Source organism: Herpailurus yagouaroundi, unplaced genomic scaffold (genome assembly GCF_014898765.1).
Source record: "Herpailurus yagouaroundi ecotype Mexico unplaced genomic scaffold, PumYag 391, whole genome shotgun sequence".
Classification (NCBI taxonomy): Eukaryota; Metazoa; Chordata; class Mammalia; order Carnivora; family Felidae; genus Herpailurus; species Herpailurus yagouaroundi.
The window spans coordinates 275,852-290,088 of record NW_024412608.1 but is presented as its reverse complement, the minus strand read 5'-3'; positions in this window follow the sequence as shown (position 1 = coordinate 290,088).

The window sequence follows — 14,237 nt, the reverse complement described above, 5'->3', positions numbered from 1 at the left end:
GCATCTTGGCCATTTCTCCTGTCATGGTCACAAGATGGCTGCTGTAGTACCAAGTATTGTCTTCACAGTCTCCTAACATGAAGGTTAAGGAGGTGGACCTAGGGGAACTTTTCCTTTTATGATTTTCTCTCTTTCTTATTTTTAACCAGAGTAAAATCTGCCTTAACAGCCACTAGCAGACTTCCACTTATATTTTATTGGCCAGAACTGGGTCATGTGCCTACTCTTACACCAATTACTGACAAAAAGGATGAGCTTTGGACCGATTGTAGTTAATCTTCTTCAGCTGGGCATACTGACCCTGAATCAAATCAGGTTTCTCTTAATAAGAAAGGAGAAGAAATGGCAGCTGAGTAGCAGCCAGCTAGGACTGCTACTCATAGCTCTTTAGTTGGTATTGTTTTTAATTTGGAATTCTGCCAATAGTCTGTTTCTCCTTGTTCTTGTTTAAAAGTAATGTCTATGTGTTTCTTATGATAAAAGTAATGTATACTGATTGCTCATCAGGGAGAATATACAATACATAGAAGAAAATAAAAATCAACATGTGTGTATATGTATGGATATATATAGTTTACACAAAACTGGGACTGCATTATTTATAATTTAGTTTCCTATTTTCACTTAACATTTTATGATGAGCTTGCTGTTTCTTGCTGTTTACCTCTTGGTCCCAGCCCTTCTCCACACATTTCCAAAGGAAAGGAAAAGAAGCACAGAACACATCATGAGTCTCTGTGAAGTGATTAATGAGCTAAAATTCACTTTTTAAAAAATGTTTATTTTTGAGAGACAATGAGCACACACACATGCATGCGAGTGGGGGAGGAGCAGAGAGAGAGGGAGGCAGAGGATCTGAAGCACACTCTGCATTGACAGCAGAGAGCCTGATGCAGGGCTTGAACTCACAAACTGTGAGATCATTGTCTGAGCCAAAGTCAGACACTTAATCCACTGTGCCACCCAGGTGCCCCTAAAATTCACTTTTGATTTGGGAATGCCCAAATGCTAGTCTTGTCACTCTCCACCCAAGAGTTCCCTCTCAGACTCCCAGGACATCAGGACACCTACGTTGAGAAAGAGAGAGAGAGACAGAGAGAGAGAGAAAGAGGGAGAGAAAATATACTCTACTCCATCTGACTAAGGCTTGACACTGGGAGTGACCTCACCCTCTTCGAGAATCCTGGCCTCACCTTTGCATGTCTTAGCAGGACACCTCCATCTTCATTCGATCAGTGGGTGATAGCACCAACTGTTGTGCAAGGAATAGACACACCTAGTGTTGGTGATCTCTGTCTCCACAGAACGTTGCTTATACCTTCATCATGTGTGTCATTATGTTGACTCTAGGGAGGCAAACATGGGAGAACCTCTCCTGTTGAGCGGGATCTTTGAGATCTCCAAAGGGGAGCCATTTGTCCTTGACAAAAGTTACCTGATTGCTCACTGGGTCCACAGCACATTATCACCTCAGGTAGTCTTACTTTAGAAAAAACGTTGTCTACAATGGTGCTATGGACTATCTGTTATCGTTATTTGTAGCTTACTTTGGTCATGGTGTCAGTGGAGATGAGTGCCTATTGTTAGAGCTACTGTTTGAGGACAGTTGACCTCAAAGCCCAGAGTGAAAGATAAAAAAGGCAAAAGATGGTAAAAGAGATAATTTTTCCCAATTCTATCCACCCAGGCCATAGAACTTGAATGCCATTTTTTAGATGTTGGAGAGTGATGAAAGTCTCTACTGAACTTTGTGAGGACACACCTGGCCACATGTGGCAGACTGTATGTTTCCAAAGATGGCCCCAATAATATCTTCCATCCCACATGCTCTTCTGCAACGTGACCTTGCTACTTCCTCATCAAGAGATGGGTCTAATAGATCACCTCTCCTTGAATCTGGCTGGCTTTAGTGGCTCCCATGTAAGGTAGCCAGCTTTAGCAAATAAAAATACAAGATGCTCAGTTAAATTTTGATTGCAGATAAACAAGGAATTATCTTTTTATGCAGGTGTGTCCAACACCATATTTGTATTTTATCTAACACCCCTCTTCTCACGTAACCAATCAAATGTGACAGAAGGGTTGCGTGTGACTTCTAAGGCTAGGTTAGAGGAAGTGTTGAAGCTTCTGTCTTGGTCTCTTAGAGCACTTGCTCTGTTGATGCTGCCTCTCAGGATGCACCCTCATGGAAACCATGCTGTAAGAAGTCCAAACCTCATGTAGATTCTTCACTCAAAGATCCCAGCCCAGGTGCCAGCATGTGGGTAAAGATACCTCCAGATCAGGCTTACCAACAGAACTTTCTATGATGATGGAAGTGTTCTATATCTGTACTATCCAATACTGTAGCTACTAGCCACGTGTGTGTTCAATATGGCCAGTAGCCACATGTGGCCATTGAAACTTAAAATGTTGGCAGTGCCACTGAGTACTAAATTTTAAATTTTATTTAATTTTAATTAATTTAAATGAACATTTAAATAGCCACATGTGACTACTGTTTGGGCACTGTAGCTTTTTTTTTTTTTAATGTTTATTTATTTTTGAGGGAGAAAGAGACGGAGCATGAGTGGGGGAGGGTCAGAGAGAGGGGGAGACACAGAATCCAAAGCAGGCTCCAGGCTCTGAGCTGTCAGCACAGAGCCCGACGACGTGGGGCTTGAACTCAAAAACTGTGAGATCATAACCTTAACTGAAGTCGGACGCTTAACCTACTGAGCCATGCAGGTGTCCCTGGACACTGTAGTTCTAAATGATTTCAGTACCCAGCCCTTGGAGTCACCCCTACTTGTTTGAGTCTTTCTCGCTGAAGCTTCAGGTATTTAGGTGCAGAGAAAACACACCTCAACAGTGCTCTGTCCAAATCCCAACCTGCAGAATCTGGAACATTAATAAAAAGGTTGTTTTATGTTGCCAAGTTTGGGGTGGCTTATTATGCAGCAGTAGATAATCAGAACAAAGTGAAATGTACCAAGAAAGACTATCTAGAGGAGGGTTCCACATCCCAAAGCCCCAGGTCCAGGAAGGAAGTCAATGAAGAGAACAGCCCCAGGTAATTGTAGCCAAGATCCATGAGAAGGGCTAAGGATCAGCAATCTAGTTAAACAGTGTCCTCCAGTTCCTGGTGTCCCAGAAAGGCCTCAGGCCTAAAGGGTGAAGATTTCTACTGCTCAGACTCTACTTACCAGGGGTGACATCTTAAGCCACTTTTAACATCAAGTCCCAGTTTTGTTTTGTTTTTTTAACTTATTTATTTTGAGAGAGAGAAAGTGTGCAGGCAGGAGCAGGGGAGGAGTGGAAACAGAGGGAGAGAGAGAAGATCCCAAGCAGCTCCCTCACTGTCAGCACAGAACCCCATGTGGCTCAATCCCCCAAACTGTGAGATCATGACCTGAGCCAAAATCAAGAGTTGGATGCTTAACAGACTGAGCCATCCAGGCTCCCTGAACCTCAATTTCTTAACCTATAAAGTGGGATGAAAATGATCTACCTACAAAGGTTGGCTTAGCATGTTGTTGGAGGATCCACGGAGCCTGTGGAACAAAGGCACATTGTTTGCTCCACACACTGGAATCCATCCCTCATGTACCTGCTCAGGCCTCTGCAAACCTGCTCAGCTTTGCAAACCTACTACAGCAGCTCACGTTTTACTTACAGGAGCTTTGTGGTCTTCGGAATCAAATTCTTATTAAGCACACATTGGTCTTCAATTGAGTTGCTCTGGAAAATTGCCAGCTACACCAGAAAAATCAACATTTGGGAACACAGTTTAGATGAAACCTCACCGTTAAAAGAAACCTCATTGGTTTTTCTGGGTGTCTTGTAGGGCTCCATTTCTGTGGGGACTATTAGCTCTGAGTTGCATACTTTGCTGATGCTGGCTTCCAATGATGATCATCCAAATGGACTTGGGGTGCAAGGCCCCACTTGCCTTGACAGACTTGCCTTGGGGCCTGAGAGCCCCTGTCTGAGGGCAGGTCTCAGTGTTCTCTCAGATGTAGGGGACATCAGGGGAATGGTTGTTTGGAACTAGATTCTGGCCAAAAAGGAGCAGTGAACCCGTGCATGATATCTAGGGAAGAGCATTTGGCATGCGTGTAGTCAATGTGCCCTAGACTTCAGGAAGGAGATTTCAAGAAAGTTCAGGAGAAGGATGGGCATGATCCCATATCCTGAGTGGAAAGAGGGGAGACTTTAGAATGAGACATCATGGGTTTGAATCCTGGCTCTGCTGCTTATAGGCTCAATGATCTCTGAGACTCAGTTACCTTATCTGTGAGAGGGGTGTGATATATCCCTACTTCCCAGGGTGTTGTGAAGAGCAAACTGGGGCACAAGAAAACAGACGTTTAGCCAATAATCAAAAGAACATCAAAATATTCAACAGATAAAACATACCAAATATGTACCCAGTGAATAAATATCCATAAATTAATAGATATTTGATAACTATAGATATTACCCAAAAGAGAAGCTGGCTTAGGAAGGTTGGGGGCTTTAGAAAATGGCACGTGACAACTTTGCAGCATCTTGGTGCTGAAAGAAAGGGCAAGCAGCAAAAGCGGTTAGAAATCAAACAGGGAGGGGCGCCTGGCTGACTCCGTCTGAAGGGCAAGTGTCTCTTGATCTCGGGGTTATGAGTTCAAGCCCCACAGCGGGTGTAGAGATTGCTTCAATAAGTAAATATTAAGAAAAAAAAAAAAAGAAACCAAACAGGGATGTGGTCCCCCTTTCCTACCTGCAAATAAGCAAAGAGGAAAATGAGTAAAATTGCCCATTTGGGAGCTTAGATTCCCTCACCTTTTCTGGGCAGCCGGCAAGTCACCTGAACTTTTGGGGGCAGTTTAACAATTTCTCCATATCTTAAAAATCCAGCAGGCCTCTCTCCCTCTTGAAATTTATCTTAAGGCAATAATAAGAAAAGGAAATCAAGATGTGTGTCCAAGCATGCTGTTGATAAGGAGTAAAAAACTGGCAACAGCCTAAGTACCTAGTAATAAGAGGTGGCTAAATAATTGTTGTAACCATATAATAGCATATATGTAGCCATAAAAATAGTGTGGATTTATGTTTATTGACATGGACAGATATTCAAAAACCATTATGTGAACAAATGCATGTTAACAAATAATATAAATATTATAGTCTCTTTTTTTTAGTATTTATGTTATACAGACCAGGAAAGATATCTATCTAAATATTCAGTGCTTATGATTGGTTGGTTAATGGCATGTGCTTTTGACTGACATATAATTCATATACCATAAACCTCACCATTTTCAAGCACACAGTTCAGTAGTTTTTAGTATATTCAGATTGTGCAGAATCTTCACTATCTAATTCCACAACATTTTCCTTACCTGAACATTTTATAACCCGTATCCATTAGTGGTCACTCTTCCCCCAGTCTTGGCAACCACTAATCTTTTCTGTCTCTATCAATTTGTGTATTCTGGATATTTCACACGGATGGAATCATACAGTATGTGGCCTTTCGCATCTGGCTTCGTTTAGTATAATGTCTTCGAGATTCACAATGTCGTGGTGTGTATCAGCACTTCATTCGTTTTCATGGCTGAATCAATATTCCATTGAATATGACCTATGCCACATTTTGTTTATCTGTCCATCAGGTGGTGGACATTGGGTTGATTCCAGTTTTTGGCTATCGTGAATGCTGCTGTGAAGATTCGAGTACAGTTTTTGTGTGAGCATGTGTTTCCAGTTCTTTGGGGTATATAGTTAGGAGTGGAATTGCTAGATTGTATGGTAATTCTATATTTAACTTTTTAAGTAATGACCAAATTGTTTTCTACAACAGTTGTACCGATTCACATTCCCACCAGGAATACGTGAGGTTTCCAATTTCTCCACATCCTGGCCCACATTTGTTTTGTTTTGTGTTTTCTTTTTTTTTTTTTTTCCTGGCTTTTTGATAATTACCATTCTAATGGGTACGAAGCCATATCTCACTGTGGCTTTGAATCGCATTTCCTTAATGGCTAGTGCTATAGAGTGTTTTTTTGTGTGCTTATTGGTCATTTATATGTCTTCTTCAGAAAAATGTCTATTCAAATCCCTTGACAATTGGTGGGATTTGGGTTGTTTTCTTTTTGTTTTTCCACATTTCTGGTTTATAGGTAATGATGAGTTGCTTGTGTCATAATGAATGAAAGAATCAGGATAAAGTCTGAGGTGGCTGCACAGAGGCCTCTTCTGGAGCCCCTCAAAGTAGAGCCACTAGTTTGGGCCTCGGCTCACTGGCAGGATTCATCCCACATAGTCAGGGGTGACTCTCCTGGAGGGGCAGAGCCCCCTCTGGCCCTGGCTAAGAGGCATGTTATCAGGAGGAAAAGACAATAGTCAGAGGAAGTCCTGATCATAGACCGCAAATTCAGAGTCTGACTGAGGGTCCCGGTGGCAGGTGGAGTGGGTCAGGTCTGGGAGTGTCTCAGCAGTGGGCCTGGGCATGGCCATGGAGAGGAGGTTGCTCTGAGACATCTGTACAAGCCCCAGCCTAACGTGGGCCAGGTGTGGGTCACACTCTCCAAAACAGAGAAGGCATCCTTCCTTCAGTTAGAATTCTCATTTTGAAGACACCCCTGCAATAACTCTATTTATTTTGTCTAAAACAGTTACCCTCCTTTTCCTTATGATGCAAACTGACCATTTAGCGATCTGATTTGGCTGTTTGGCAATCCTCTGGTTCTTTTGGTTAGTCTGGATTCCTTCAGAGGTCACACCAACCTCCTACTGGGATGTTTGCTCCACTGAAGAGAAGCCTGACACCAAAGTCCACCAAATATTGCTTTCTAGCAAATAGCCACCCAAACAGTTGATACATCCCGTTGGGGAAGTCCTGCTTTCTGCCCTGAGAACCCACCTGACCCCTTTTACTGAAAGGTCCTCTCTGAGATGATGTCACACTCTCTGGGTTCCAGAGTTAGCTAGCCTTGTGGCTAAGGCAGATAACAGCCCCCTCAGTGAAGTGGGAGGAGTCCAGACCACCAGGGCCGAGGCCTCAAATACTCAGTGAAGGAAGACAACAGAGGCCTGCCTGATAGACCCTTATGACTCCTTCTAGCGGCCTGTATCCCTTCTTAGCCAATCGTAGCATCTTGACTGACTACAGTGTGACTTGATGTGACTATAATATGGTGCATATCCTGAAACTGCATTTCTAACTCCCTGAGTCCATCTAACAAACCCTCTGGTGTAGTTTTTTTTTTAAAGTATATATATATACTTACCGTTTATTTACTTTTGAGAGGCAGAAAGAGACAGAGCAGGAGCAGGAGGGCCAGAGAGAGAGGGAGACACAGAATCCGAAGCAGGCTCCAGGCTCTGAGCTGTCAGCACAGAGCCTGACCTGGGGCTCGAACCCATGAACCATGAGATCATGACCTGAGCCGTGAGATCGTGACCTAACCAACTGAGCCACCCAGGCACTCCATCTGGTGTAGATTTTGATAGCAATTTGAAACACTAAATAATCAACTCTGGAGTGTTATTCACAATTAAGGTATTTCAAATATTAACGGATCACCCCCAAGATTGTTAAAGTTAAAAGAAGGTAAATAAAACTTGTGGAAGGAAACAGGATAAATTCATAAACTTGTGATAGGGCAAAGCTTCACTTGTCAGGACACACAACACAAAAAATCTCTGCTATGAAAGAAAAGTGACAAATTGAAATTCACTAGAATAAAAAACGTCCAAAAAATCATCCGCTCTTTGGAAAACACATTTTAAAAAATGAAAAATATACCGGAGACCAGAAGAAAATATTTGCAATGCATATATCTGATCAAGGACTTGTATTCAGAACAGGTAACAGATTCTTAAAATTCAATGATAATAAGGAAAACAACTCTTTTTTAAAATGACCAAAAGAGTGAAAGTTACATTGTAATTTTTATATTATCTTTACAACTTTTCTGCAAATCTGAAGTTATTCCAAAATAAAGTTTATTTTTAAAAATATGAGCAAGAGATTTGACCAGGTACTTTACAAAAGATATATACGAGGGGTACCTGGCTGGCTTGGTCAGTGGAGCATGCGATTTTGATCTTGGGGTTGTGAGTTCAAGCCCCAAGTTGGGTGTAGAGATTACTAAAAGAAATAAATGAACTTAAAAAAAAAAAGAAGATATACCCAATAAGTATATGGAAAGTATATATAAGATGCCCAATAAGTATATGAAAAGATGCTCAATATCATTAGTCATCAGAAAAATGCACATTAAAGTCATACTACTATGTACCCACAAGAGTGACTAATATTAAAAAGATTGACAAAACCAAGTGTTAGCAAGGACTGGAACAATTAGAACTCTCACATATTGGTAGTAGAAATATAAGATGAGAAAACCACTTTGGAAAATAGTTTGGCAGTTTCTTAAAAAGTTAAGTGTGTATTTATCATAGGACCTTGCAATGCTTCTTCCAGATATTTACCCAAGAAACATGAAAAGTTTCTTGCCCACAAAAAGACTTATACATGAATGTGTATAGGAACTTTATTTTATTACTATTATTATTTTTAAATGTTTGTTTATTTTTGAGAAAGAGAGAGAGCAAGGGAGGGGCAGAGGGAGAGAGAATCCCAAGCAGGCTCCAGGCCCAGCACAGCCCCATGCGGGGCTCCATCTCAGGAATCGTGAGATCATGACCGGAGCTGAAATCAAAAGTTGAACACTCAACTGATTGAGCCACCCAGGCGCCCCAAGAAAACTACCCAAACCTCTAACAACAGATGAGTGAAGAAACAAATTAAGATGTAGTCATAAAAGGGGTTACTATTCAGCAATAAGAATGAACCACTGTCCATACATGCAAAACATGGACACTTCTCCCGAACATCATGCTAAGCAAATGAAACCAGGTATTAAAAGGTAGCATGCTGTGTAATTCTGGGGATAAGAAATCACCAGGGGCGGAGGACCGGGTAAAGGCACTGACTGCAGAGGGGCACAAGGGAACTTTGGGGGATGATGAGAGTAGTTTGTAACTTGATTATGATGGGGGTTGCATGAGCACGTGAGTCTGTAAAAACTAATAGAACCGCACACTAAGAAAGGTGCATTTCATTGTGTGTAAATTACACCTGAAAACGTTACTTTTTAGAAGAAATAGAAGAAGAGGAATAGGAAGAAGAAAAAGGAGAAGGAAAGGAGAAAAGGAAAAGGAGGAGAAAGAGGAGGAGGGGCCCAGGGAGGAGGAGTAGCAGGAGGAAGAAGCTTAACACACAGGAATGATAATATTCCCAGTGGAGCCATCACGGAACTGGTCCCTGTCACTGTGAAGTGCCGGGGTGGGAATATAAAAGTACAAGACCTGTCCTCAGTCTATAAGAGCTGACAGTCCATTGGAGAAGTGCAATTTTCTTCAAGATCTTCCAAAGTGTGAGGAATGACAGAGCAAATCTCACCTGGTCCTGCCCACGGGGGTTGAAAGGAAAGAGTCTCTGTGGTTTGTTAGGGTTCCCTCCTTCCTCTCCTCCATCATCCCCCAACCCGCGCCCACAGCCTGTGGGTGCACAGGACCTCAGGCTGCACAGGCTTGGGAAGAGCCGTTTCTATGCAGCAAGGGCCGTTCTCCCAGTGCCCTTTGTCCCCAGCCTGGTGATCTGTCCAGGGTGGAACTCCTCTTTCAAACTAAGCCAGGACACAGCTTTGTGGGGATTCTTAAGGCCACCATCCCATTGCCTCTGTCTCTCACCCTCAAGGCACTTCTACTCCTGGGGTGCAGAGCCCTATCATGAGACCTGTGAGGCCCTCTTCCTTTCCTGCACCTAGTGCATCTCCCCACTCCAGCTGCTTCCAGGTCCTACCACCAGCCCTTTATCTACTTGATAAAAATAATAAATGCTCACCTCTCTGAGCATGGGAAACCTAAAACCACAGGATGTAAGTCCTGCTTATCCATTAAGAGGAACAGGGACACTTTATTTCTCATTATGAACCTACAGCTCAGAAAACAAGGGATAGATAAGTTTCTCAGCCTGGGTTTTCTATCATACTGCTGCAAAGGCCCTGTTATAAAACAAAAAGAAGAGAGAGAAGGTGCTGGATGTCTGGTGGGGTGAGAGGCCCCAGAGAGCAGTCAGTGCATGTCAGTGGGGAGGTAGCTTTGTGAGGGTGAGGCCAGTGGCAGGCAACCTGAGCTCTGGGAGCAGATACCACCTCGGTGTCCTGGCACCGTGCCTGGTCTGTCTGAGGCCAGCATCCTGCTGGCTGAAATGTGTGTGGCTATAGGAGAAAGGAAACAGGGTTGGGTGACAGAGTGGATGGTTTGAGGAGGTTGAGCCCAAAGAAATCCCAGCTTTGGGGCATTAGAGGGAGGTGGCAGTTGCAGAGAATAAGAAAGTTGGCCCATAATTAAGAATCAGATGAGGGAAGGCACCAAACTCCCACCCAGCCTCCAGCCACCAGCTGGGTGGGAAAGGGAAGCAGGTGTACTCCTTGTTGTGTGTAACCTGCCCACCCCCAGGATTTCTAAGAAATGCTGGGCCTGTATTTCTTGGTTCTCCTGGGAGCCAGATGTGTAATAATTTGGGTACATTTTAACTTGAAAAGGCAAAAACATCCTTCCAGCTGCATCCTCCTTTTCCTTCCAGGGCCAGAATAATGTAGGGAGAGAACTTGGTTCAGAAATCGTATGGATAGTGCTTTTGTTTCTGGGGACTAGGAAAGAACTGTCAGAGCCAAGTCCTCATCTCTAAAAGGAAAACATAAATGTGCTGTAAGTCCTGCTTAATAATTCAGAGACCAAACTGAGCCAACTAGAAGCTGAAGTGAGCGATCAGATATACCCACACTCTTCTCTTTTTATCGGCTTGCAAATGTCCTGGTTGGCACCTGGTTGGAGAGGAGCAATCAGCGGGCAAATGGAGTTAAGCCATTCATTTGTTCATTCATTCATTCATTCATTCATTCATTCATTCAATAAAATTTTCATGATTCTTACCATAAACCATGCAGACTCAGCTAAAAGCTGATGATCCACATTGGAACAAGGCAAATGTCCCTCTGCCTCAGGGACCTTAGAATCTATGCAATAGTTCTCAAACTTTAATGTGCTTCAGACTTTAACAAGATGGCTTGTTAAAACACAGATTGCTGGGCCTCATCTCTGGAGTTTCCGACTCAGTGGATCTGGGGTGGCTTAAGAATTTGCATTTCTAACAAGTTCCCATGTGATGCTGATGCTGCTGGTCCTGGGACCTTTGAGAAACACTGGTCTAGGCAACCATTTCACCTGACTATTTTTACATCTTGGCACAGCATGGCTCACTTGGGTAAACTGGAGGAAATTTGGAACCCTGAACCAGGTTGCAAACAGCCTGAGGTTAGCTGCTTAAGAGCTGTGGTCATTCCGGGCCCCACAGGGCGCAGAGAATCAATGTCTTAATGCACATTAACCTCTAGGGAGACTATCCAAAGGCTTTGGCACCCACCCTGAGATAGGAAGACATGCAGCTTCAAGAAATCTATTGACTTCTTCTAGGAAATTAAGGCCTCCTTTTACCACTAGCCCAGTGCAAGCCCATAGGTCTGGGGTAGGGTGCAAGGTGGCCTTCCAGGGTTTCATCCTTCCTCCCCCTGGAACCTCTGCTGATTTCCTGTCACATTCTTCTTCTTTTTTTAATGTTTTTTTTTTTAAGTTTATTTATTTTGGGGTGGAGGTGGAGGGTCAGAGAGAGAGGGAGAGAGAATCCCAAGTAGGGTCCAGCACAGAGCCCAATGCGGGGCTTGAACTCACAGAAGTGTGAGATCATGACCTGAGCCAAAACCAAGAGTCAGACGCTTAAGCGACTGAGCCACCCAGGCACCCCTCCTGTCACATTCTTAACAACCTGGATAGCTCATTCCTCTTCCACCCTCACAGGTGGAATGGGCAGGTGAGATGCCATTGGGGTCATTGTGATCCTTCCTACCTGAGTGGACATAGGATCGTCAGGTGGGATTTTGTGGTGTCTTTCTGCCGCGGAGGCTAGTGTAACTGCCGAGAGTAAGGGCAAGGAGCAGAGGATGAGGGTGGACGACAGCAACCTTTTGCACCGAGAGCTTTTAAAATGCATCCAAGGAGGACATGCTGGTCAGAACGACAGCTAGCCTGAAAATAGATGCAGAGCCCATACCGCAAATGACAGATCATCTTGAGTCAAAATCTGCCAAAATTATTTACTTTCTAAAAGCTTTATTGAAATATAATTCACATCTATCTAAAGTATACAGTTCAGGGTGCCTGGCTGGCTCAGTGGGAAAAGCATGCGACTCTTGATCTTGGGGTTGTGAGTATGGGCCCCATGTTGTGTGTAAGATTACTAAAATAAGTAAATAAAAACTTAAAAAAAATGAAGTACACAATTCATTGGTTTTTAGTATATTCAGAGTTGTACATCCATCTTCTCAATTTTAGAATATTTTCACCCCAAAAAGAAACCCTGTACCCTTTATTTAGTTAGTGTTTTATTGAAATAGAAAGAGTGTGGGGCGCCTGGGTGGCTCAGTCGGTTAAGCATCCGACTTCGGCTCAGGTCATGATCTCACAGTCCGTGAGTTCGAGCCCCGCGTCGGGCTCTGTGCTGACCGCTCAGAGCCTAGAGCCTGTTTCAGATTCTGTGTCTCCCTCTCTCTCTGACCCTCCCCCGTTCATGCTGTCTCTCCCTGTCTCAAAAATAAAATAAACGTTAAAAAAAAAATTAAAAAAAAAAAAAAGAAAGAGTGTGCAAGTGAGTGAAGGCAGAGAGAGAGAGAGAGAGAGAAGCGGTGCTCACCCGAAGCAGAGCTCATGTACACCCGATGCTGGCTTGAACTCGGGAACCATGAGATCATGACCTGAGCCCAACTCAGATGTTTAACTGACTGAGCCACCCAGGTGCCCAACCCCGTACCCCTTAGACCCTCAACCCCCCCAACCCTCCTCCAGCCTTAGGCAAGCACCAGTATTTCCTTTCCGTCTCAATAGATTTGCCTACTCTGGACATTTCATAGCAATAGAATCATGTAATATGTGCTTTTTTGTGACAGGCTTCAAAATTATCTCTAACAGAGAAATATACCAACCTACATTTGAGTCCAAAACATGATTGGCAGAAACCAAAGATGGAGACGGAGAATTTAGAAGTTGTTGCTTAACCTTGGAGCCTCCGTTGTCTCGGGTCGCTGATTCCCACCTCACAAGGCTGTGGTGAGGATGTGAAGGTCCAGCCCAGGCCTGGCCCCCAACTGCTCAGCAGAGGGGACCCTCTAGAGTGAGATGGAGGCCTAGTGATAAGACCAACTGTGGAACAGCTTCAGATCAAAGTAATCTTCTGAATCAGTGGCTGCTGTGACTTTCAAAAAGTTAAACCACAAACTAGGGTTATGTAAGGGGTGTTTTCCCTGCCTCTCACCCAGGAGGTTGTGTCCGGGTGCCAAAGTCAGCAAAGCAGTGCTCTAGGCTCTTTCTTGCAGAAGAGGCACAGGAATGTTCAGTCCCATTCAGATGGCTCCTGCTGCCCAAGAGAGAGGAGACCCTCTAGGGACCCTGCTCTCCTCTGCATTCCCAGATTTCTCCTGACTGTTGCCCAGGCCTCTCCTGATCTCTCTGCAGGCCTGAACTGCTGCCTGCCAGGTCTCTGCTGGCAGCTACACATGCCAAGGCGGAAGGCGTCTTACCTGTTCCACGTGAGCCGGGTGTTGTTGTTGCTACTACAGCAACAGCTTCATTTTACCTCCCTGCGAAAAGTTCTACCACCAGGAACCCTCTCCTTCCGCTCTGTTCAGATCCCTGCTTGTCCCCAGTGTGGGGCACGGTGGGAGGCCCGGAACCCAGGTCAGCAACTGACCCTCCGCCCCAGGCTGTGTCTAGGGTGGAGATGCTCAGTGGCCACTTTTCCTGGCTCAGCCCTTGACAGGAATGCCAGGAACCTACCCCTTCTTTTGCCCTCCCCACAGGGAATGAGGTCCCATGGGATCTTTCTCTGCTTGGCCCACACACTCAGGCCATAGGACCGACACCCCCCATCCCCACCATCACATCAGTAGTCTGGGGCTTTCCTGACAGTTGCAGGACAGAGTCTGGGGTCTCAAGCGAGAGGAAGGAATGGAGTTCTGCTCTCCACCTTCCTGCCCCCCCCTTCCCCCACCCGTGTAGCAGTGAGCTCAGGTCTGGGAATGGAGGAGGCTGGGGCGGGGGCTGAAGTGGAGGGGAGCCTGAAGAGGAGAGGGAGAGGGAAAGGTCCTGAGAAC